The 24,683-nt window shown below is 41.9% G+C and overlaps 1 protein-coding gene across 2 annotated transcripts in view; it reads left to right on the top strand.

Moving 5' to 3' along the window:
• ctsz (cathepsin Z) overlaps positions 1 to 24,683 on the top strand; it is a 241,514-nt gene that overhangs the window by 95,319 nt on the left and 121,512 nt on the right. Inside the window, exon 8 of one of the 2 annotated variants that reach the window (XR_014570680.1) lies at positions 8,885 to 8,899. The exons of the other annotated variant lie outside the window; for it this stretch is intronic. The gene's annotated coding sequence lies outside the window, so the exon portion shown is untranslated. Of the gene's footprint in view, positions 1 to 8,884; positions 8,900 to 24,683 lie in introns of those variants that run through there. 2 annotated transcript variants of the gene reach the window in all.

Here is a 24,683-nt window from a genome sequence, read left to right as displayed (position 1 = left end):
TTCGCTCCTATGCCACCAAAATGTGGAACGCCCTACCAACAGTCATTAAGACATGTGAATCCCTTGACTCCTTCAAAACCGCTCTCAAAGGGCACCTACGGATGGCTGCAATTCGAAACTGGCCTCTGTAAAATCTGAATCCCCCCCCCCCCACCCCATTTCCCCTCACTGTATATGTATCTTTTCCCTTTTTGCTTCCTATATGATGAATTCCTGTTCTGTTCTTTAGCTACATAGAAGTGTCTATTTGTACGTCTCTAAATGTTTTGATGAATTGAACAATGTGGACCCTGTTGTAAACAAGTGTAATGCTTAATTGGGTCGTCCACTCACAGTTAACAGTCTTTGTATTGAGTTTGTGCTTAAAATGTACTGTAAATTCTACAAACTGTTAATAAATATTTCAATCAATCAAAAAAGGCAGCACTGCAGTGCAGTCAGTGTGTGAAACCCCAAGAACCAGATAAGATGGCGTTGCGCCTTGGACCCGTGCGTTGATGGGACATTCAGATTTAAAAGGCGAACGGATGGAAGTGCGGCTCTGCGCAACAAGGAGAGGGGGAATAACGTTAGCTTCGCATTAGCTGGTTAGCTACCGTTGTTATCACTACAGCACAACAAGCCTCCGCAGTCCAGTGTACTTGTGAATGAAACATGTGGAAGTTAACATTAATCTCTAGCGGTCTAGTCCCATATGGAACCTCTCTCTGTAATTATTATCCAATCTGTTAATACATCTTTCTTCAATCAATCAATCAATCAATCAATCAATCAATCAATCAATCAATCAATCAATCAATCAATCCCTCTGCTATGTAGAGCTACATATAATAATAGCTCATTTACTCATAGCTGTTGACGTTCGACAATCTGAGAAACTATAGGAGTTGACACACCAACAAACTCGGTCTTAGTGTGTGTGTGTGTGTGTGTGTGTGTGTGTGTGTGTGTGTGTGTGTGTGTGTGTGTGTGTGTGTGTGTGTGTGTGTGTGTGTGTCCCAATAAAGTTTTTACGGTTTCTCATGCCCCCCATGTAATGCATAATTGAGTAGGCTATTCATATACCAGTCGTTCTCAACCTGTGGGTCTCCACATGATTTGGGGGTGGGGGGAGGACCCCAGATGACAGTGAAGTGACAATTTAAGGACTTTTAAGACTTTTATAATACCTCAAAGGCTCTAAAAGAAAAAATACCATTACTGCATCAAAAGTAATCAGCAGCAAACCATGCTATAAAAACTGGTCAAACTGGTGAAAATAGCCGATCTACAAGTTCACAACGAGCTTGTAGATTGGCTATTTTCACAATATTTATCTGTGGAACCATTCTGTTGCTTGTCTGGGTGGGGGGGTCCCCAGTTCAAATATGATTACTTTGGGGGGTCACAGCCTGAAAAGGTTGAGAACCACTGATAACTGAATATTTCTAAAAATGCTAGCCTACCACCTTGATATAAAATTAAAATGTTGTAACTTGCGTAACCTTATGTAACTATTCATTGATTCACTCGTATACCAAAATCCATTTGGAAAAAAGAAAAAAAAATCACACCTGTGTGAAGTGAGGGGCACTCACTTCGCATTATCTAACGTTTGGATAGTTGGTGTCAAGGTGACATTTGCTCAGTAGTTGCTGATGTCTGCTCAGGAGGTTTGAGTGTTTGCTCAGACCGAAAAAACATTAGAGGGAACATACCGTATGGTGAGTTTAACCGTAGCACCACCCACCTAATCCAGTCCCTCCGCCTCCTCCTTTAAGACCACCCACTTGTCCTAGTCCCTCCCCCTCCTTATAAAAGGACAGCACATGGCTCTGCCCTTTTGTTTACAAAATGACAAATTGGTGTCTGTAATGTAACAAGAACTCATGTTTTTGTGAATGTTAGAAGTGAACACTTCCCATATTTCTGAGATATCGTATAAGCACCATTATGCACTTATACTGCCACCATCCATGTATAGGCATATAATCCACGCATCCATACCATATCAGATCTGTTTTTTCTGATTTTTTATAATCATTTATTTATTTCCTCCAATTATATTGACCCTATTTTCACAATCAGCTCAGCTCATCATTCAATTAAATCATAGTAGCAGAAACAATTAGTTTGATAGATCATTTAGCATGAATAATTTTATTAATTTGCCAATATATTGTAGGCTATTGATTTCCTCCAGCTAAGCAACCTGGCATTAAAACTGTCCTTTATTGACACAAAACACTTGCACTGCCCTAGGCACATGATGCTCTGGACAGAAGACTCTCCACTCTTGCTCTGATCAAACTCAATTTACAACATGAATGTTCCTTCTGACTGCATTGTTTCAGCAAAAGTCGCCAGATTTAAAGAAACAAGCGGCCAAGTCCACAAAAATAAGTCACAGAAATTGCCTTGAATATTTATGAAAACGTTTCAACAACACCAATCCTTTTAACAACATATTAATCTGAGGGTCCTTCACATGAACCATTGGTCAAGTCAACCACATCTCCCCTGAAAGTTACTTATATGAAAACAAGCCCAAGTCGCTTGTAATAGCCAGACATGGCAACATGACTTCCAGCGCGACACAACAACAGATTCTAATTCTTGACTTTACAGTATGTATACTGTATACAGCCATATACAGAAGTTCTCATAATCGGTTCTAGCGAGCAGAAAGAATCAATAATAAGCAGACTTGGCAAACTGACTGTAGAAAGTAACAGTACAGTAAAGAACCTGGGGGTTATTATTGATTCAACCTGACTGTAGAAAGTAACAGTACAGTAAAGAACCTGGGGGTCATTATTGATTCTGACCTGAATTTTAATTCACACATTAAACATGTTACCAAGATTGCCTTTTTTCACCTTAGAAACGACTGACAGATTACAACTTGTCGAAAATGCAGCAGCCAGAGTTTTAACTAGAACTAAGATGAGAGAACATATTACTCCAGTTTTGGCATCACTGCTTCCGGTTGTTTTTAGGATTGATTTTAAAATTATTTTACTTGTCTATAAAGCTCTCAATGGTCTCGCACCTCCGTACCTCCGTGACTGCCTACCTAGATATGTCCCTAGCCGCCCCCTCAGATCCTCCAATGCTGGCCTACTTGAAGTGCCTAAAAGAATGTGCACAAAAAAATACGGTGAGGCAGCTTTTTGCTTCTACGGCCCAACAGCCTGGAATAAACTTCCATTCGAGCTCAGACACGCACCCTCTGTAGACATTTTTAAATCTCAACTCAAGACTCTTCACTCTTGCTTTTAGTTGAGTTTTACTATACACGTTCCTACCCTGCCCTGACTGATTGCTGCATGTGGTGTTTTTATTTGTTTTTATTTATTTTATGTTCTTATATTCAATTTTGTTCTTTGCCATTGTTCTATCATTTTAACTACTTGTGTTTTATTGTATTACATTTTTGTGTCCTGCCCTGTGAAGCAGTTTGAGCTGCATTTATGTATGAAAGGTGCTATACAAATAAAGTTTATTATTATTATTATTATTATGTACAACCCAGATTCAGCACAAACAAGGGACTAAATTATTTTCGCTCCTATGCCACCAAAATGTGGAACGCCCTACCAACAGTCATTAAGACATGTGAATCCTTTGACTCCTTCAAAACCGCTCTCAAAGGGCACCTACGGATGGCTGCAATTTGAAACTGGCCTCTGCAAAATCTGAATCCCCCCCTTTCCCCTCACTGTATATGTATCTTTTCCCTTTTTGCTTCCTATATGATAACAATAATAATAATAATAATAAAACTTTATTTGTATAGCACCTTTCATGACATGAAATGCAGCTCAAAGTGCTTTACAGAACGATGAAGAATAAAAGAAAAGCAAGGCAACGACATTAAAAAACAAGCAGTAATGCAATACAGTGAGGACATGAATAACAAAAAATAAAAGATCAATTAAAAGCAATGTTGTAGAAGTGGGTCTTGAGCTGAGCTTTAAAAATGTCTACAGAGGCTGCCTGACGAAGGCACAGTGGGAGCTTGTTCCATGCCGACGGCCCGTAGAAGCAAAAAGCTGCTTCCCCGTATTTTTTAGTTGCCATTTGTTTAGGCAAAGCGAGCAGGCCAGCAGTGGAAGACCTTAGGGGGGCGGTTTGGGACATATTTAGGCAGGCAGTCATGTAGGTAGGAAGGTGCGAGACCATTGAGAGCTTTATAGACAAGTAAAATAATTTTAAAATCAATCCTAAAAACAACCGGAAGCAGTGATGCCAAAACTGGAGTAATATGTTCTCTCATCTTAGTTCTAGTTAAAACTCTGGCTGCTGCATTTTGGACAAGTTGTAATCTGTCAGTCGTTTTCTTAGGCAGTCCTGAAAAAAGTGCATTGCAGTAATCAAGCCGAGAAAAAACAAAGGCGTGGATCAGCGTTTTTGCATCGTCCAAGGACAAATATGCTCTGATTCGTGCAATATTTCTAAGGTGAAAAAAGGCAATCTTGGTAACAAGATTAATGTGTGAATTAAAATTCAATTCAGAATCAATAATAACCCCCAGTTTCTTTACTGTACTGTTGAATATGATGAATTCCTGTTCTGTTCTTTAACTACATAGAACGATAGAAGTGTCTATTTGTATGTCTCTAAATGTTTTGATGAATTGAACAATGTGGACCCTGTTGTAAACAAGTGTAAAGCCCCGCCAAATGCCCATGTGGACTTGGATACGTTGGCAAGACCAACAGGGCTCTAAAGACACGCATGTCCGAACAGAGAAGCAGCATCCGCAACCAAGATCCAAAAAGCCCCGTTGCAATGCATTTTCTGGCCGCAAATCACACTGTGGCTACGCTTAGATACCAGGGGATTGAACACGTTAAATGTCCCAGGCGAGGAGGGGATCTAAATAGACTATTGTTACAGCGTGAATCCTTTTGGATTTACACCCTAAATACAATGTCCCCAAAGGGAATGAACGAGGACTTCCCCATCAGCCACTTTTTGTAATTTCTTTAGTGTATGCTGTATATATTTGAATTGTTGCCTAATTAATAATACCTGATTATGTGAATCACTGTTTTAGATTATTTAATAATCATGATGTCCTTTTGTCTTACTCCACTGTGGTGGATTTGAGAAATGTGTAACACTGTTTTTAATGATATTTCAGTATTTGATCTAATGACCATGTGGTGTTAGTTCCACCCACTTATAGTAACGTGACCCGTGTGTGTCTATTTAAAGATGGAGTGCCGTGATTTTTTCCCACACTTAAACATGATCATCAGGTGTATTTATGTGTATATGAGGTAGAATTCTTTCAAAAAAGTGTACAGTATTTGTTAAAATGATGGTTTTATGTGGACACACCCACCAGTTCAATAATTAATGTTCCCCCTAACGTGCGCCCGTGCGCGCGCGCGCACATGGCCAAATGCTCTCGCGCACAACTGAAATCTGTCGCGCACAGACACCGACGCTGGTGTAAAAAAGGTGTTCCCCCCGAGTATCATCTACATTACAGTAATAATACCTATCCTGAGTCGACATTTGCCCACACTTTATTTCTATTTACTTCACAGTTTATTTAGATTACACACACACACTGAGGCGAGGCGACAGGCAGGTCTCCTCCCCTCCTTTTTTGACTCTTTGCTCTCCTCTCCTCTCCTCCTGTGTATATTGCGCCCAGTGCGTCGTCTGCGCGGCGAGTGAGGACCTTAATAGGTGGAGACGTAGCAGGCAAACAAACTGGTCAGGCTCCTACTTGGCCTCACCCCCCGAACCCACCTCACCCCTGCCCACTTTGACAGGCTGGGATGGCTTAGGGTCGACGACAGAGTACAGCATCTTGCAATGGGTCTGGTCCACAAGATTCGATACACCACCAAGATACCCATGTACCTGTCTAAATACTTCCTTAATGTAAACGAAGTCCACACCCACAACACCAGAGGGAGTGCAACAAACCATGTACAACCCAGATTCGGCACAAACAAGGGACTAAATTATTTTCGCTCCTATGCCACCAAAATGTGGAACGCCCTACCAACAGTCATTAAGACATGTGAATCCCTTGACTCCTTCAAAACCGCTCTCAAAGGGCACCTACGGACGGCTGCAATTCGAAACTGGCCTCTGTAAAATCTGAATCCCCCCCCACCCCCACCCCATTTCCCCTCACTGGATATGTATCTTTTCCCTTTTTGCTTCCTATATGATGAATTCCTGTTCTGTTCTTTAACTACATAGAAGTGTCTATTTGTACGTCTCTAAATGTTTTGATGAATTGAACAATGTGGACCCTGTTGTAAACAAGTGTAATGCTTAATTGGGTCGTCCACTCACAGTTAACAGTCTTTGTATTGAGTTTGTGCTTAAAATGTACTGTAAATTCTACAAACTGTTAATAAATATTTCAATCAATCAAAAAAGGCAGCACTGCAGTGCAGTCAGTGTGTGAAACCCCAAGAACCAGATAAGATGGCGTTGCGCCTTGGACCCGTGCGTTGATGGGACATTCAGATTTAAAAGGCCAACGGATGGAAGTGCGGCTGTGTGCAACAAGGAGAGGGGGAATAACGTTAGCTTCGCATTAGCTGGTTAGCTACCGTTGTTATCACTACAGCACAACAAGCCTCCGCAGTCCAGTGTACTTGTGAATGAAACAACATGTGGAAGTTAACATTAATCTCTAGCGGTCTAGTCCCATATGGAACCTCTCTCTGTAATTATTATCCAATCTGTTAATACAGCTTTCTTCAATCATTCAATCAATCAATCAATCAATCAATCAATCAATCTATCAATCAATCAATCAATCCCTCTGCTATGTAGAGCTACATATAATAATAGCTCATTTACTCATAGCTGTTGACGTTCGACAATCTGAGAAACTGAGTTGACACACCAACAAACTCGGTCTTAGTGTGTGTGTGTGTGTGTGTGTGTGTGTGTGTGTGTGTGTGTGTGTGTGTGTGTGTGTGTGTCCCAATAAAGTTTTTACGGTTTCTCATGCCCCCCATGTAATGCACAATTGAGTAGGCTATTCATATACCAGTCGTTCTCAACCTGTGGGTCTCCACATGATTTGGGGGTGGGGGGAGGACCCCAGATGACAGTGAAGTGACAATTTAAGGACTTTTAAGACTTTTATAATACCTCAAAGGCTCTAAAAGAAAAAATACCATTACTGCATCAAAAGTCATCAGCAGCAAACCATGCTATAAAAACTGGTCAAACTGGTGAAAATAGCCGATCTACAAGTTCACAACGAGCTTGTAGATTGGCTATTTTCACAATATTTATCTGTGGAACCATTCTGTTGCTTGTCTGGGTGGGGGGGTCCCCAGTTCAAATATGATTACTTTGGGGGGGAGTCACAGCCTGAAAAGGTTGAGAACCACTGATAACTGAATATTTCTAAAAATGCTAGCCTACCACCTTGATATAAAATTAAAATGTTGTAACTTGCGTAACCTTATGTAACTATTCATTGATTCACTCGTATACCAAAATCCATTTGGAAAAAAAGAAAAAAAATCACACCTGTGTGAAGTGAGGGGCGCTCACTTCGCATTATCTAACGTTTGGATAGTTGGTGTCAAGGTAGCCTCGATACCCAGGCTTTCATTTCGTCTGCGCGAAAGATGAAAGCCTGGAAAAAGCCGTGGGCTGAACCAGTCTAAAAGTGGGAGTCAACCCTTCCGGGTGGGCGTCGCTCTAAATGATGTGACGTAGCGCTGCACTAGGGGGGAGAGGAGCGGCCGGGGGTGACGGACAGATCGATGAGATCCAATCAGGGTGCGCGCATTTCTGAGGCGCGACCCTCCCATCTAGGCCAGAAATGTCTCTGCTTAGGTCAGGCTAGTGTCAAGGTGACGTTTGCTCAGTAGTTGCTGATGTCTGCTCAGGAGGTTTGAGTGTTTGCTCAGACCGAAAAAACATTAGAGGGAACATACCGTATGGTGAGTTTAACCGTAGCACCACCCACCTAATCCAGTCCCTCCGCCTCCTCCTTTAAGACCACCCACTTGTCCTAGTCCCTCCCCCTCCTTATAAAAGGACAGCCCATGGCTCCGCCCTTTTGTTTACAAAATGACAAATTGGTGTCTGTAATGTAACAAGAACTCATGTTTTTGTGAATGTTAGAAGTGAACACTTCCCATATTTCTGAGATATCGTATAAGCACCATTATGCACTTATACTGCCACCATCCATGTATATGCTAAGGCTGTCCCCGAACATTCAGGGTTCGAATGTTCGCTCGTTAAGGTTGGCACTCGAATCTTAATTTATGGCCTTGAACCATTCGTTTTTTTTATTTTTATTATTATATTCTTTTATTATTATATATATATATATATTTACTCAGAAATATATATCGCCGAGAATGCGATATGCATAATAAGAGTACTATGTTCATGTTGTCTTTACAATAATTTGAAAGTCCTGCAGACGGCAGAAGAGACAAACACAGTAACACACACACACACTCAATGCGCTTCTGAGAGTAGCCTACATACACAGGTGGAACAAATTAATGAAAGAGAGACTAACGATCAAGCTACGCTCTCGTTGCCTGCCAGGCTGCCAGCAACTCATTCAACTCATGGCTCATTTTTATGGAATGATGAGCTCGCATCAGGGAGTAGCTGACCATTTGGTTGCCCTACTCGTAGGATATTTGTGCTACTGCTGCCCCCCTCCCGACGAGAGTGCTGCGAGCCTATTCCTCATGCAGTCGCAGATCGGCTATTTTCGCTGTTTGCGAGGATGCACACACGGCCGCTCGTGGCACGGCCCCAGCAGCGGAGCACATGTCATCAGAGCCACTAGACGCTGTGTGTGTGTGTGTGTGTGTGTGTGTGTGTGTGTGTGTGTGTGTGTGTGTGTGTGTGTGTGTGTGTGCGCGCGTGTTGGGAGAGAGAGAGAGGGAGGGGGAGACGCGCTACGCGCTGCGCTCTGATCATGTTCAAGACGGATATCTGGTGTTGTCATTATAGTGTATTAAAGTAAAGACGGTTGTATCCACACTCAAAATGCACACCTTCCCGGTCGGCCAACCCGGTAGCAACCCTCACCAACCCCTGATGAACTTAACCCTTATTTCACTGATAGTCTATGCAACGTCGCCCCCCGGAGGATCTATTGATGAATTGCAGCCTGGTTAAAAGCACTCTGAGAAATTAATTAATTAGAACCAATTAACCAAATGGTTCGGATGTTCGCTCGGAAATTCCTGCAAATGTTCAAGTCCTAAAAACAGGGCTAGGGTACAGCCTTAGTATATGCATATAATCCACGCATCCATACCATATCAGATCTGTTTTTTCTGATTTTTTATAATCCTTTATTTATTTCCTCCAATTATATTGACCCTATTGTCACAATCAACTCAGCTCAACATTCAATTCAATCATAGTTTAACAGCAGAAACAATTAGTTTGATAGATCATTTAGCATGAATAAATGTATTAATTTGCCAATATATTGTAGGCTATTGATTTCCTCCAGCTAAGCACCCTGGCATTAAAACTGTCCTTTATTGACCCAAAACACTTGCCCTGCCCGAGGCACATGATGCTCTGGACAGAAGACTCTCCACTCTTTGCTCTGATCAAACTCAATTTACAACATGAATGTTCCTTCTGACTGCATTGTTTCAGCAAAAGTCGCCAGATTTAAAGAAACAAGCGGCCAAGTCCACAAAAATAAGTCACAGAAATTGCCTTGAATATTTATGAAAACGTTTCAACAACACCAATCCTTTTAACAACATATTAATCTGAGGGTCCTTCACATGAACCATTGGTCAAGTCAACCACATCTCCCCTGAAAGTTACTTATATGAAGACAAGCCCAAGTCGCTTGTAATAGCCAGACATGGCAACATGACTTCCAGCGCGACACAACAACAGATTCTAATTCTTGACTTTACAGTATGTATATACAGCCATATACAGAAGTTCTCATAATCGGTTCTAGCGAGCAGAAAGAATCAATAATAAGCAGACTTGGCAACCTGACTGTAGAAAGTAACAGTACAGTAAAGAACCTGGGGGTTATTATTGATTCAACCTGACTGTAGAAAGTAACAGTACAGTAAAGAACCTGGGGGTCATTATTGATTCTGACCTGAATTTTAATTCACACATTAAACATGTTACCAAGACTTTTTTCACCTTAGAAATATTGCACGAATCAGAGCCTATTTGTCCTTGGACGATGCAAAAACGCTAATCCACGCCTTTGTTTTTTCTCGGCTTGATTACTGCAATGCACTTTTTTCAGGACTGCCTAAGAAAACGACTGACAGACAACTTACAACTTGTGCAAAATGCAGCAGCCAGAGTTTTAACTAGAACTAAGATGAGAGAACATATTACTCCAGTTTTGGCATCACTGCTTCCGGTTGTTTTTAGGATTGATTTTAAAATTATTTTACTTGTCTATAAAGCTCTCAATGGTCTCGCACCTTCCTACCTACATGACTGCCTACCTAGATATGTCCCTAACCGCCCCCTCAGATCCTCCAATGCTGGCCTACTTGAAGTGCCTAAAAGAATGTGCACAAAAAAATATGGTATATATATGATATATGCTTCTACGGCCCAACAGCCTGGAATAAACTTCCATTCGAGCTCAGACACGCACCCTCTGTAGACATTTTTAAATCTCAAGACTCACCTCTTCACTCTTGCTTTTAGTTGAGTTTTACTATACACGTTCCTACCCTGCCCTGACTGATTTGCTGCATGTGGTGTTTTTATTTGTTTTTATTTATTTTATGTTCTTATATTCAATTTTGTTCTTTGCCATTGTTCTATCATTTTAACTACTTGTGTTTTATTGTATTATATTTTTATGTCCTGCCCTGTGAATCACTTTGAGCTGCATTTATGTATGAAAGGTGCTATACAAATAAAGTTTATTTATATTATTATTATTATTATGTACAACCCAGATTCAGCACAAACAAGGGACTAAATTATTTTCGCTCCTATGCCACCAAAATGTGGAACGCCCTACCAACAGTCATTAAGACATGTGAATCCTTTGACTCCTTCAAAACCGCTCTCAAAGGGCACCTACGGACGGCTGCAATTCTAAACTGGCCTCTGCGAAATCTGAATCCCCCCCTTTCCCCTCACTGTATATGTATCTTTTCCCTTTTTGCTTCCCATATGATAACAATAATAATAATAATAATAATAAAACTTTATTTGTATAGCACCTTTCATGACATGAAATGCAGCTCAAAGTGCTTTACAGAACAATGGAGAATAAAAGAAAAGCAAGGCAACGACATTAAAAAACAAGCAGTAATGCAATACAGTGAGGACATGAATAACAAAAAATAAAAGATCAATTAAAAGCAATGTTGTAGAAGTGGGTCTTGATCTGAGCTTTAAAAATGTCTACAGAGGCTGCCTGTCGAAGATACATTGGGAGCTTGTTCCATGCCGACGGCCCGTAGAAGCAAAAAGCTGCTTCCCCGTATTTTTTAGTTGCCATTTTTTAGGCAAAGCGAGCAGGCCAGCAGTGGAAGACCTTAGCGGGCGGTTTGGGACATATTTAGGCAGGCAGTCATGTAGGTAGGAAGGTGCGAGACCATTGAGAGCTTTATAGACAAGTAAAATAATTTTAAAATCAATCCTAAAAACAACCGGAAGCAGTGATGCCAAAACTGGAGTAATATGTTCTCTCATCTTAGTTCTAGTTAAAACTCTGGCTGCTGCATTTTGGACAAGTTGTAATCTGTCAGTTGTTTTCTTAGGCAGTCCTGAAAAAAGTGCATTGCAGTAATCAAGCCGAGAAAAAACAAAGGCGTGGATTAGCGTTTTTGCATCGTCCAAGGACAAATAGGCTCTGATTCGTGCAATATTTCTAAGGTGAAAAAAGGCAATCTTGGTAACATGATTAATGTGTGAATTTTAAAATTCAATTCAGAAGCAATAATAACCCCCAGTTTCTTTACTGTACTGTTGAATATGATGAATTCCTGTTCTTTTCTTTAACTACATAGAACGATAGAAGTGTATTTGTATGTCTCTAAATGTTTTGATGAATTGAACAATGTGGACCCTGTTGTAAACAAGTGTAATGCTTAATTGGGTCGTCCACTCACAGTTAAGTCTTTGTATTGAGTTTGTGCTTGAAATGTACTGTAATTCTGCAAACTGTCCCGTCTATATACTTCCTTAATGTAAACAGTGTTGTTTTCGTCGACTAAAACTAAGACGAAAAATGTTCGTCGACTAAAACTAAATAAAAACTAAATAAAAACGAATCTATGATGACTAAAACTAAGACTAAATATACTGACAATTTCGTCAACAAATAAAAACTAGACTAAAATGTTAGGAAGGGACTAGTGGACAAGAGATCCAGTTTTATGCTGGGTTGCATGCTGATAATAGCAGATCTACAATCTCACAACGCGTCGCGCTGCGACACGTTGTGAGATTGTAGATCTGCTATTTTCAGCATGCAACCAAAGTGTAAAATATGTCATTACAACGACATCAAGGCCTGTCAAAACACATTTTAGTCGACTAAATCAACTGTAGATTTAGTCGACTAAAATCGTATGACATTTAGTCGACTAAAACTAGACTAAACACTAGAACATTCCAGGTGACTAGAATGTGACTAAAACTAAGTGAAAACTATTCAAGAGACTATGACTAAAACTAAAATAGAAATTTGCTGCCAAAAACAACACTGAATGTAAACGAAGTCCACACCACCAGAGGGAGTGTAACAAACCATGTACAACCCAGATTACAACAAACCATGTACAACCCAGATTACAACAAACCATGTACAACCCAGATTACAACGAACCATGTACAACCCAGATTACAACAAACCATGTACAACCCAGATTACAACAAACCATGTACAACCCAGATTACAACGAACCATGTACAACCCAGATTACAACAAACCATGTACAACCCAGATTACAACAAACCATGTACAACCCAGATTACAACAAACCATGTACAACCCAGATTACAACAAACCATGTACAACCCAGATTACAACAAACCATGTACAACCCAGATTACAACAAACCATGTACAACCCAGATTACAACGAACCATGTACAACCCAGATTACAACAAACCATGTACAACCCAGATTACAACAAACCATGTACAACCCAGATTACAACAAACCATGTACAACCCAGATTACAACAAACCATGTACAACCCAGATTACAACAAACCATGTACAACCCAGATTACAACAAACCATGTGCAACCCAGATTACAACAAACCATGTACAACCCAGATTACAACAAACAAACCATGTACAACCCAGATTACAACAAACCATGTACAACCCAGATTACAACAAACCATGTACAACCCAGATTACAACAAACCATGTACAACCCAGATTACAACAAACCATGTACAACCCAGATTACAACAAACCATGTACAACCCAGATTACAACAAACCATGTACAACCCAGATTACAACAAACCATGTACAACCCAGATTACAACAAACAAGGGACTAAATTATTTTCGCTCCTATGCCACCAAAATGTGGAACGCCCTACCAACAGTCATTAAGACATGTGAATCCCTTGACTCCTTCAAAACCGCTCTAAAGGGCACCTACGGATGGCTGCAATTCGAAACTGGCCTCTGTAAAATCTGAATCCCCCCCCCCCCTTTCCCCTCACTGTATAATGTATCTTTTCCCTTTTTGCTTCCTATATGATGAATTCCTGTTCTGTTCTTTAACTACATAGAAGTGTCTATTTGTATGTCTCTAAATGTTTTGATGAATTGAACAATGTGGACCCTGTTGTAAACAAGTGTAATGCTTAATTGGGTCGTCCACTCACAGTTAACAGTCTTTGTATTGAGTTTGTGCTTGAAATGTACTGTAAAAAACTGTTAATAAATATTTCAATCAATCAATCAATCAGGGAGGAACTCCTTATATGGTCAGCACACTCCATCACAACAAAACAAAAAAATAACTGATATTTGAATTAAGTGAAATCACTGAATATACCTTTAAAACCAATATATATGCATCAGATGTTTAAAAATTGCAGATCTACAAGCTCACATGAGACCTTTAAAACCAATATGCATCGGATATTTAAAAATGGCAGATCTATACAAGCTCATGACACCTTTAAAACCAATATATAATATATGCATCGGATATTTAAAAATGGCAGATCTACAAGCTCATGAGACCTTTAAAACCAATATATAATATATGCATCGGATATTTTAAAATGGCAGATCTACAAGCTCACAACATGAGACCTACGGTACAATCCTATCCGTTTCTTCCTCGATCTCAAAATGACATCCATGGGTACCTACAGGTATCTATGTTAGACACACCCACAGACACACCCCCAGATTCTCAGCCACACCCACAGGTTTATTGTGGAGTGTGGAGTAGCTATTCAACCACCAGGTGGCGTCGGCCCATGATGAGCAGAGCTATTAAGTCTTAATAGCAGGGACCCCCTTAGCTGAGAAAGATGAAGCAGGGACCCCCTTAGCTGAGATAGAGATGAAGCAGGGACCCCCTTAGCTGAGAAAGATGAAGCAGGGACCCCCTTAGCTGAGAGAGATGAAGCAGGGACCCCCTTAGCTGAGATAGAGATGAAGCAGGGACCCCCTTAGCTGAGAGAGATGAAGCAGGGACCCCCCTTAGCTGAGAGAGAGATGAAGCAGGGACCCCCCTTAGCTGAGAGAGAGATGAAGCAGGGACCCCCTTAGCTGAGAGAGATGAAGCAGGGACCCCCTTAGCTGAGAGAGATGAAGCAGGGACCCCCTTAGCTGAGAGAGAGATGAAGCAGGGACCCCCCTTAGCTGAGAGAGAGATGAAGCAGGGACCCCCTTAGCTGAGAGAGATGAAGCAGGGACCCCCCTTAGCTGAGAGAGATATGAAGCAGGGACCCCCTTAGCTGAGAGAGATGAAGCAGGGACCCCCTTAGCTGAGAGAGATATGAAGCAGGGACCCCCTTAGCTGAGAGAGAGATGAAGCAGGGACCCCCTTAGCTGAAAGAGAGATGAAGCAGGGACCCCCTTAGCTGAGAGAGAGATGAAGCAGGGACCCCCTTAGCTGAGAGAGATGAAGCAGGGACCCCCTTAGCTGAGAGAGAGATGAAGCAGGGACCCCCTTAGCTGAGAGAGAGATGAAGCAGGGACCCCTTAGCTGAGAGAGAGATGAAGCAGGGACCCCCTTAGCTGAGAGAGATGAAGCAGGGACCCCCTTAGCTGAGAGAGATGAAGCAGGGACCCCCTTAGCTGAGAGAGAGATGAAGCAGGGACCCCCTTAGCTGAGAGAGAGATGAAGCAGGGACCCCCTTAGCTGAGAGAGATGAAGCAGGGACCCCCTTAGCTGAGAGAGAGATGAAGCAGGGACCCCTTAGCTGAGAGAGAGATGAAGCAGGGACCCCCCTTAGCTGAGAGAGATATGAAGCAGGGACCCCCTTAGCAGAGAGATGAAGCTACCCCCTTAGTGCATTTAAATAAGTGGTTCTCAACCAGTGGTCCGGGGACCACCAGTGGACCTTGAGGGGGTTCCAGGTGGTCCGGGGACCACCAGTGGTCCTTGAGGGGGTTCCAGGTGGTCCGGGGACCACCAGTGGCCCTCGAGGGGGTTCCAGGTGGTCCGGGGACCACCAGTGGTCCTTGAGGGGGTTCCAGGTGGTCCGGGGACCACCAGTGGTCCTTGAGGGGGTTCCAGGTGGTCCGGGGACCACCAGTGGCCCTCGAGGGGGTTCCAGGTGGTCCGGGGACCACCAGTGGTCCTTGGGGGGGTTCCAGGTGGTCCGGGGACCACCAGTGGTCCTTGGGGGGGTTCCAGGTGGTCCTTGGGGGGGTTCCAGGTGGTCTGGGGACCACCAGTGGTCCTTGGGGGGATTCCAGGTGGTCCCCATATGCAGCCTAAATGATGGAGCGTTGGTAACCAAATGGTTACCAACTGTCATCTGGGGCAATATTACTTAAGAGTAATATGTTTACTTTACTTATTACTCATTAGAAATAGTAATACTATGACATTACTTATTACTTGGAATCAAGAGTAATATAGTTACATATTACTTTATATTACTTTTCAACCGGGCCCCTTCCACCCACTAAATAAGCCAGCTCTTTTTACAACTGAATCCAATTCATTGGAATAATCAGCCAAACTGTATAATTACAGCATGTAAAACAAAATATTCAACAAAGAACCTTTTTTGCATGGTGGGGAACATAGAACCTGGGGAACATAGGTACGCTCCCAACAAGAATTGAACTGGCACAATATATCTTGTAATTTTTTTTGAGAGGACCCCCTGTTCTGAGGACCCCCAAAGTAATCATATTTGAACTGGGGATCCCCCACCCAGACAAGCAACAGAATGGTTCCACAGATAAATATTGTGAAAATAGCCAATCTACAAGCTCGTTGTGAACTTGTAGATCGGCTATTTTCACCAGTTTGACCAGTTTTTATAGCATGGTTTGCTGATTACTTTTGATGCAGTAATGGTATTTTTTCTTTTAGAGCCTTTGAGGCATTATAAAAGTCTTAAAAGTCCTTAAATTGTCACTTCACTGTCATCTGGGGTCCCACAGGTTGAGAACGATATGATAGGATCTCCAGCTTCAAGTGTCTCTTTAGACATGCTAATAAGCTGGTCAGGCTACTACTTGGCCTCAACCCCCGAATCCAACTAACACCACACTTTGAAAGGCTGGAAGGGCTTAGAGAGTTGCAGAACCACGTTACAAAATGCCATGCAGGTCGCATATGACCACACGTGTGTTGCCTGGCATGTACAGTATGATAAAGTGAGGGCACAAATCACTGAAGGGCTGAGCCATGCAGATCAAATTGCACTAACTAGTATTCACACTTTCGCTCTTATAGTCTTACCTGTTCAAACAATGTGAACATTCTACAAAGTAGAAGAATTTGTAACAGCCAAAAAACGTAATTGTTTGGTTGAACTTTGTATTTACTATTTGTCTCTTTTTTTCTTTTACTTACTTAGAGCTTAACAAGAATGTTACAAGTCATCTCATCTTAAAGAAACATTTAAAAAATGTTAGGGCATAAAACCCAAAGTTGTTAAACCTTTTATTATTCTCATTTTGATTTGTTATTTATAGAAAATAAAAGTGACTTATTGGGAAACAAGTGTTTTTCTTTACAAAAAGGAGGTTTTAAAAAAATAGATTGATAGTAAGGGTCTGTCTGCCTGCCAAATTACAATATTTGCCTCTGAGATGTGGAGTAGAAGTAAAAGTATTGGAAATCGGTAATACTTTAGGCTCTTTGGATGCAAGAGAATATAGAGTATTTTAATTCGTATTTAATGATGTTAAATACGAATTTAATTTAATACTTGCCAGGGAACTTCAGTTTACTGGCAAGACAGTTCATATTACCCCACCCCCCACGGCGCATTCAACACCTTTAGCTGTGTCCCAAACAATGGTGCCAGGGTGCCAACTGTGCTCTCCTCGCAAGACTGTGTTCACTGAGTCTATATTGAGTTAAAGTTTTCCTTAGTTTTGGGTCAGTTACTGTGCTCAAGTATTCTACTAATGTGTATTCCCTGTTTAGAGCTAAATAGCATTCCATTTTGCTCTGGTTTTGAGTAGATCTGTTCCAGTGTGTGAGATAGCTTTCTTTTTGTTTTCTTATGATTTGGTGTAGCAAATTCAGATTTAAGCTCAGTCTTTGAACAATCTGTTCTGAGGACCCCAAATGCCAAATGCCATCTGAATTAGTTAAAAGCAGGCTCTGTACCCAAACATGCCTGTATTTAGCATGTCCTGGTTTGTGCTGATTAAAAATGCTAGTCTGTTGCAATCTTTTAGTAGTATTTGACTCTCTCTCCCCAGTGTCTAGCCAAACAGGTTATGTTAATTGTATACAGTAGTCAGCCTACAGAGAGAGAGAGAGAGTGGGGGGGGGGGGGTTCCACCCTCAGTATATTCCTCTGCTTAACCCCAAAGCAGTTTTCCAAATGAATGTCATTGAACAATAATCAAACAAGACAAAACAAAACAAAGGAATGTGTCCATTATGTCACTTCAATGTTGTCTTCTTCTTAAAATAATGACCTCAGGATACATCACTGAGGATACGTCCCAGGTGCATCCATGCAATGTTTTTTTAGTTATGCCTAAGTTATTTTTTTTAGGGTTTTCAGGAAGAAAAAAAACTGATAGGCCTATTTCTTTAAATAGGATTAAACCTTAGACTTGTTTTATTATTATTATTATTTATTCTCAGTCAGGGTGGTGGTCCCCAGGTTAATTTTCAGTCAGGGTGGTGGTCCCCAGGTTGATTTTCAGTCAGGGTGGTGGTCCCCAGGTTGATTCTCAGTCAGGGTGGTGGTCCCCAGGTTAAGTTTCAGTCAGGGTGGTGGTCCCCAGGTTGATTCTCAGTCAGGGTGGTGGTCCCCAGGTTGATTCTCAGTCAGGGTGGTGGTCCCCAGGTTGATTTTCAGTCAGGGTGGTGGTCCCCAGGTTGATTCTCAGTCAGGGTGGTGGTCCCCAGGTTAAGTTTCAGTCATGGTGGTGGTCCCCAGGTTGATTCTCAGTCAGGGTGGTGGTCCCCAGGTTAATTGTCAGTCAGGGTGGTGGTCCCCAGGTTGATTCTCAGTCAGGGTGGTGGTCCCCAGGTTGATTCTCAGTCAGGGTGGTGGTCCCCAGGTTGATTCTCAGTCAGGGTGGTGGTCCCCAGGTTAATTTTCAGTCAGGGTGGTGGTCCCCAGGTTGATTTTCAGTCAGGGTGGTGGTCCCCAGGTTGATTCTCAGTCAGGGTGGTGGTCCCCAGGTTAAGTTTCAGTCAGGGTGGTGGTCCCCAGGTTGATTCTCAGTCAGGGTGGTGGTCCCCAGGTTAAGTTTCAGTCAGGGTGGTGGTCCCCAGGTTGATTCTCAGTCAGGGTGGTGGTCCCCAGGTTGATTCTCAGTCAGGGTGGTGGTCCCCAGGTTGATTTTCAGTCAGGGTGGTGGTCCCCAGGTTGATTCTCAGTCAGGGTGGTGGTCCCCAGGTTAATTTTCAGTCAGGGTGGTGGTCCCCAGGTTGATTTTCAGTCAGGGTGGTGGTCCCCAGGTTGATTCTCAGTCAGGGTGGTGGTCCCCAGGTTGATTCTCAGTCAGGGTGGTGGTCCCCAGGTTAAGTTTCAGTCAGGGTGGTGGTCCCCAGGTTGATTCTCAGTCAGGGTGGTGGTCCCCAGGTTGATTCTCAGTCAGGGTGGTGGTCCCCAGGTTGATTTTCAGTCAGGGTGGTGGTCCCCAGGTTGATTCTCAGTCAGGGTGGTGGTCCCCAGGTTAATTTTCAGTCAGGGTGGTGGTCCCCAGGTTGATTTTCAGTCAGGGTGGTGGTCCCCAGGTTGATTCTCAGTCAGGGTGGTGGTCCCCAGGTTAATTGTCAGTCAGGGTGGTGGTCCCCAGGTTGATTCTCAGTCAGGGTGGTGGTCCCCAGGTTAAGTTTCAGTCAGGGTGGTGGTCCCTGGTTCATAATCAGTTGAAAACCCCTGGATTAAACCTTAGACTTGTTTTATTACTCTTAAACAGATACAGGCTTTGAGAAAGCATATTCAAAGAGCCTAGTGACAGTCAGGGGTAAATATAAACTGTTACTGACTTACTCCTGATGACATCACAAAACCATTGAAAAGATCCTATTTTGGCATGCATGGTAAACCTATTAATTTAAGTTTTTATATTTAAATGATATTAAGAAAGTCACTCACCATTCCACAGTGGTGGAAAGTAAGTGCATTTACTTAAGTACTGTACAATTTTGAGGCATTTGTACTTTACTTTAGTATTCATGAATTCCAATACTTTTACTTCTACTCCACTACATCTCAGAGGCAAATATTGTTGCTCTGGCCTCTGTCCTACTGTCCTACTGCCACCTACTGTCCGTTTATTATATTACACAGTGGGTGAAAAAAACACACCCCTTAAGACTAAACCACACCCATCAGAGGTGTGGCTTCCAGAGGTACCCAGGTTCTTTTAAAAACCTATAGGTACCTCTAGGTACTGGCCTGGTACAGACGAAGGGGACAGTACTGTATCATCATATATTACATCATCACACTCCGGCCAATCACTTTTGGCGTCCTCACTTTCTAAGCCCTCAGCCAATCAAGTTGCACGCTATAGGGCGCACGTGCGCGCACGCGCACGCACACACACAGAGCTGGGCATAGCAGGGGCCTTGGATGAACTAATCCAGGATTTAGGCCAAAACCAGGCTTTTTCAATCCTGGTCTTTATAGCCTGGTTTATTCCGTCCCACTAAAGCCAAGCGAGGCTCAGAATTGGCGGATTTGGCGAGCCGGGATCAGCAAGCCTGGCTTAATAGACAGTCTGGCTTTTTGTCTCTAGACCCATTATGTGGATCACAGATTTACTGATCCTTCTTCTTCATGTGGTATTAAGGCAGTTTGCATCCTTAAAACACATTTAGTGCCGGGAGTGCATCAAAATAGAAGCTCCGGGGTGCTAGAGTTGTCTGATCGCTTTTACTTTGAAAGCCATGAACCGGAAACACTTTCCTAAAAAAGTTGACTTTACAAAGAGACCTCAGATCCCCGATCATCTTAATATATTTCTTTACGCTCCAAAAAGCATTCATATTTTGCGGGAGAGACGGATGAGGAGCAGAAATGAAGCGCCAGCATATCGATCCATTCATCACCACGGAGAGCGCCCTGGATTAGGAGATACGAGTCATTCTTTCCGCCGCGCTAACATGGGAGTCAATGGCAAGCTAATAGTTGCACTGAGCGTTAGCATACGGCAAGCGAAAAGCGAAATGCCAAAAAAAAAAAATAGGAAAAATTCTGAATATTCTTGTCTCGCCCCGCGTCGCTGGGACGTCGCTAGGACGTCGCTAGGACGTCCACAGACGTCGTAGGCACCAATATTTTGGGATCCTTATGACGGTCTCACACGTCCTATGTTTTAATTGTGTTAATAGTTGCATTACAGCCCCCTTCTGTATATCTCATTATCTTTACTAATCTATTCAAGACTTACTGATACAAGGACTTAAGCTTCTAAAATAAATACTGCTGCTGTAATTAAAGAGAGAACATACTCTCAATAGTGGATAGACTGAATGATTAACTACCCCAAAAATATAGTTTACATTTTACCACTACTATTAAGTTAAAACAGAATTCTTAATATTGTAAGCATAATGATATTGTCGCATTGTGATATTTGGCCATAACTCCCTCCTCTGAGGGAGCTACCTTTGGGGAAGGGGGTTGTTGTCCAGACAGGGGCCAGACTGGTGAGGGTCATGGGTTCATGTAGCATGCCAAAGTTTGTGCTATTGCCATTGAGAATGCATTGGGCGTTTAAAAGTTAAATAACTCAGAAACTACAACACATTTCAAGTAAAAAGTTCCAGCATGTGTCTCCACAGAAAGCAGATTTTTTTTAAATTTTTAAGTGTGAATGGAGTTTCTAGGTGAAAGTGATTTTTTGAAGTGCCACTATCTGCCTATAAATGTCTCAAATTTAAAGCACTATATTTCTAAAACTATGAAACATTTCAAAGATTCCATTTCAGGCACACATGTCCACCGTAAGATGAACCTAAATAGGTTTGAATGGGGTTTCTAGGTGTAAGTATGTAGGACTAGTATACGTTACAATGGTAATATGTTGTAAAACAATGAGTAATGGTAATATTTAGTGGTTTTCACTTTTACAAAAAAAATATATAATAACGTTGCATTCTCAGATTGTTTAGAAACTAACTGCCACAACGATCAACATTTACAAGAGACTTTACAGAACAAGAAGCCCAACGTTGCTTATAACAAGCTGACCTGGCAACAATGGCTCAGAGTTGCCAGGTTGTGTGAGAGAAACAAGCAACCTGCGGGGCTCTATAATTATTATACGTAGGTCACATGATACCTTTTAACCAATAGGCCTAATGTCAGAGCTACAAGCTCACATGACACATTTTAACCAATAGGCCCAATGTCAGAGCTACAAGCTCACATGACACATTTTAACCAATAGGCCCAATGTCAGATCTACAAGCTCACATGACACATTTTAACCAATAGGCCCAATGTCAGAGCTACAAGCTCACATGACACATTTTAACCAATAGGCCTAATGGCAGATCTACAAGCTCACATGACACCAATAGGCCTAATGGCAGATCTACAAGCTCACATGATACCTTTCAACCAATAGGCCTATCTGGCAGATCTACAAGCTCACATGACACATTTTAACCAATATGCCTAATGTCAGATCTACAAGCTCACATGGCACATTTTAACCAATAGGCCTAATGTCAGATCTACAAGCTCACATGATACCTTTCAACCAATAGGCCTATCTGTCAGATCTACAAGCTCACACAAGACCTTTTAACCAATAGGCCTAATGTCAGATCTACAAGCTCACAACATGAGACATATATCATATATTACATCATCACATTCCAGCCAATCACTTTTGGCGTCCTAACTTTTTAAGCCCTCAGCCAATCAAATTGCATGCTATGGGGCGTGCGCGCGCACGCACACACACACACACACACACACACACACACACACACACACACACACACACACACACACACACACACACACACACACACACACACACACACACACACACACACACACACACACACACACACACACACACACACACACACACACACACACACACACACACACACACACACACACACACACACACACACACAGCCGTCATCATGATGACCAACCATGTTTAGTTCCTATACATAAATTAGCCAACAGGATAAATTCATATTTTCGCTTGACGTGTGTTTGGTGTCGTTAGCCTCATAGGATAAATGCCTAAGTCATTTTTTATGATTTTCGGATAATAAGAAAAAACACATTTTCTCGCAAGTATGTAAGAGTTTTTAATGCAGATTTTTACAATGGCTTCCTGAGGGGTTAACAAAATGTTTTTTACAAAAAGATAAACATGAGAGTCATTCCATAACAAAAAAAAGTGACTTAGGCCATTTTCAAGAAAATAATCTGTGACTTAGGCATTTTTTAATACATGTCTACTAAACACCTGAGGGTCTATTAGAGTGATGTTAACTCCATACTAAACACCTGGGGGGTCTATTAGAGTGATGTTAACTCCATACTAAACACCTGGGGGTCTATTAGAGTGATGTTAACTCCATACTAAACACCTGGGGGTCTGTTAGAGTAATGTTAACTCCATACTAAACACCTGGGGGTCTGTTAGAGTAATGTTAACTCCATACTAAACACCTGGGGGTCTATTAGAGTAATGTTAACTCCATACTAAACACCTGGGGGTCTATTAGAGTGATGTTAACTCCATACTAAACACCTGGGGGTCTATTAGAGTGATGTTAACTCCATACTAAACACCTGGGGGTCTGTTAGAGTAATGTTAACTCCATACTAAACACCTGGGGGGTCTATTAGAGTAATGTTAACTCCATACTAAACACCTGGGGGGCCTATTAGAGTGATGTTAACTCCATACTAAACACCTGGGGGTCTATTAGAGTAATGTTAACTCCATACTAAACACCTGGGGGTCTATTAGAGTAATGTTAACTCCATACTAAACACATGGGGGGTCTATTAGAGTGATGTTAACTCTATACTAAACACCCGGGGGTCTATTAGAGTAATGTTAACTCCATACTAAACACCTGGGGGTCTATTAGAGTAATGTTAACTCCATACTAAACACCTGGGGGTCTATTAGAGTAATGTTAACTCCATACTAAACACCTGGGGGTCTATTAGAGTAATGTTAACTCCATACTAAACACCTGGGGGTCTATTAGAGTAATGTTAACTCCATACTAAACACCTGGGGGTCTATTAGAGTAATGTTAACTCCATACTAAACACCTGGGGGTCTATTAGAGTGATGTTAACTCCATACTAAACACCTGGGGGTCTATTAGAGTGATGTTAACTCCATACTAAACACCTGGGGGTCTATTAGAGTGATGTTAACTCCATACTAAACACCTGGGGGTCTATTAGAGTAATGTTAACTCCATACTAAACACCTGGGGGTCTATTAGAGTAATGCTAACTCCATACTAAACACTTGGGGGTCTATTAGAGTGATGTTAACTCCATACTAAACACCTGGGGGTCTATTAGAGTAATGTTAACTCCATACTAAACACCTGGGGGTCTGTTAGAGTAATGTTAACTCCATACAGAACACCTGGGGGTCTATTAGAGTGATGTTAACTCCATACTAAACACCTGGGGGTCTATTAGAGTAATGTTAACTCCATACTAAACACCTGGGGGTCTATTAGAGTAATGCTAACTCCATACTAAACACCTGGGGGTCTATTAGAGTAATGCTAACTCCATACTAAACACCTGGGGGTCTATTAGAGTAATGTTAACTCCATACTAAACACCTGGGGGTCTATTAGAGTAATGCTAACTCCATACTAAACACCTGGGGGGTCTATTAGAGTAATGTTAACTCCATACTAAACACCTGGGGGTCTATTAGAGTAATGTTAACTCCATACTAAACACCTGGGGGTCTATTAGAGTAATGTTAACTCCATACTAAACACCTGGGGGTCTATTAGAGTAATGTTAACTCCATACAGAACACCTGGGGGTCTATTAGAGTAATGCTAACTCCATACTAAACACCTGGGGG

The sequence above is a fragment of the Protomyctophum parallelum genome, assembly GCF_964188405.1.
Source record: "Protomyctophum parallelum genome assembly, chromosome: 18".
Taxonomy (NCBI): Eukaryota; Metazoa; Chordata; class Actinopteri; order Myctophiformes; family Myctophidae; genus Protomyctophum; species Protomyctophum parallelum.
This window is presented reverse-complemented; position numbering and strand designations above follow the sequence as displayed.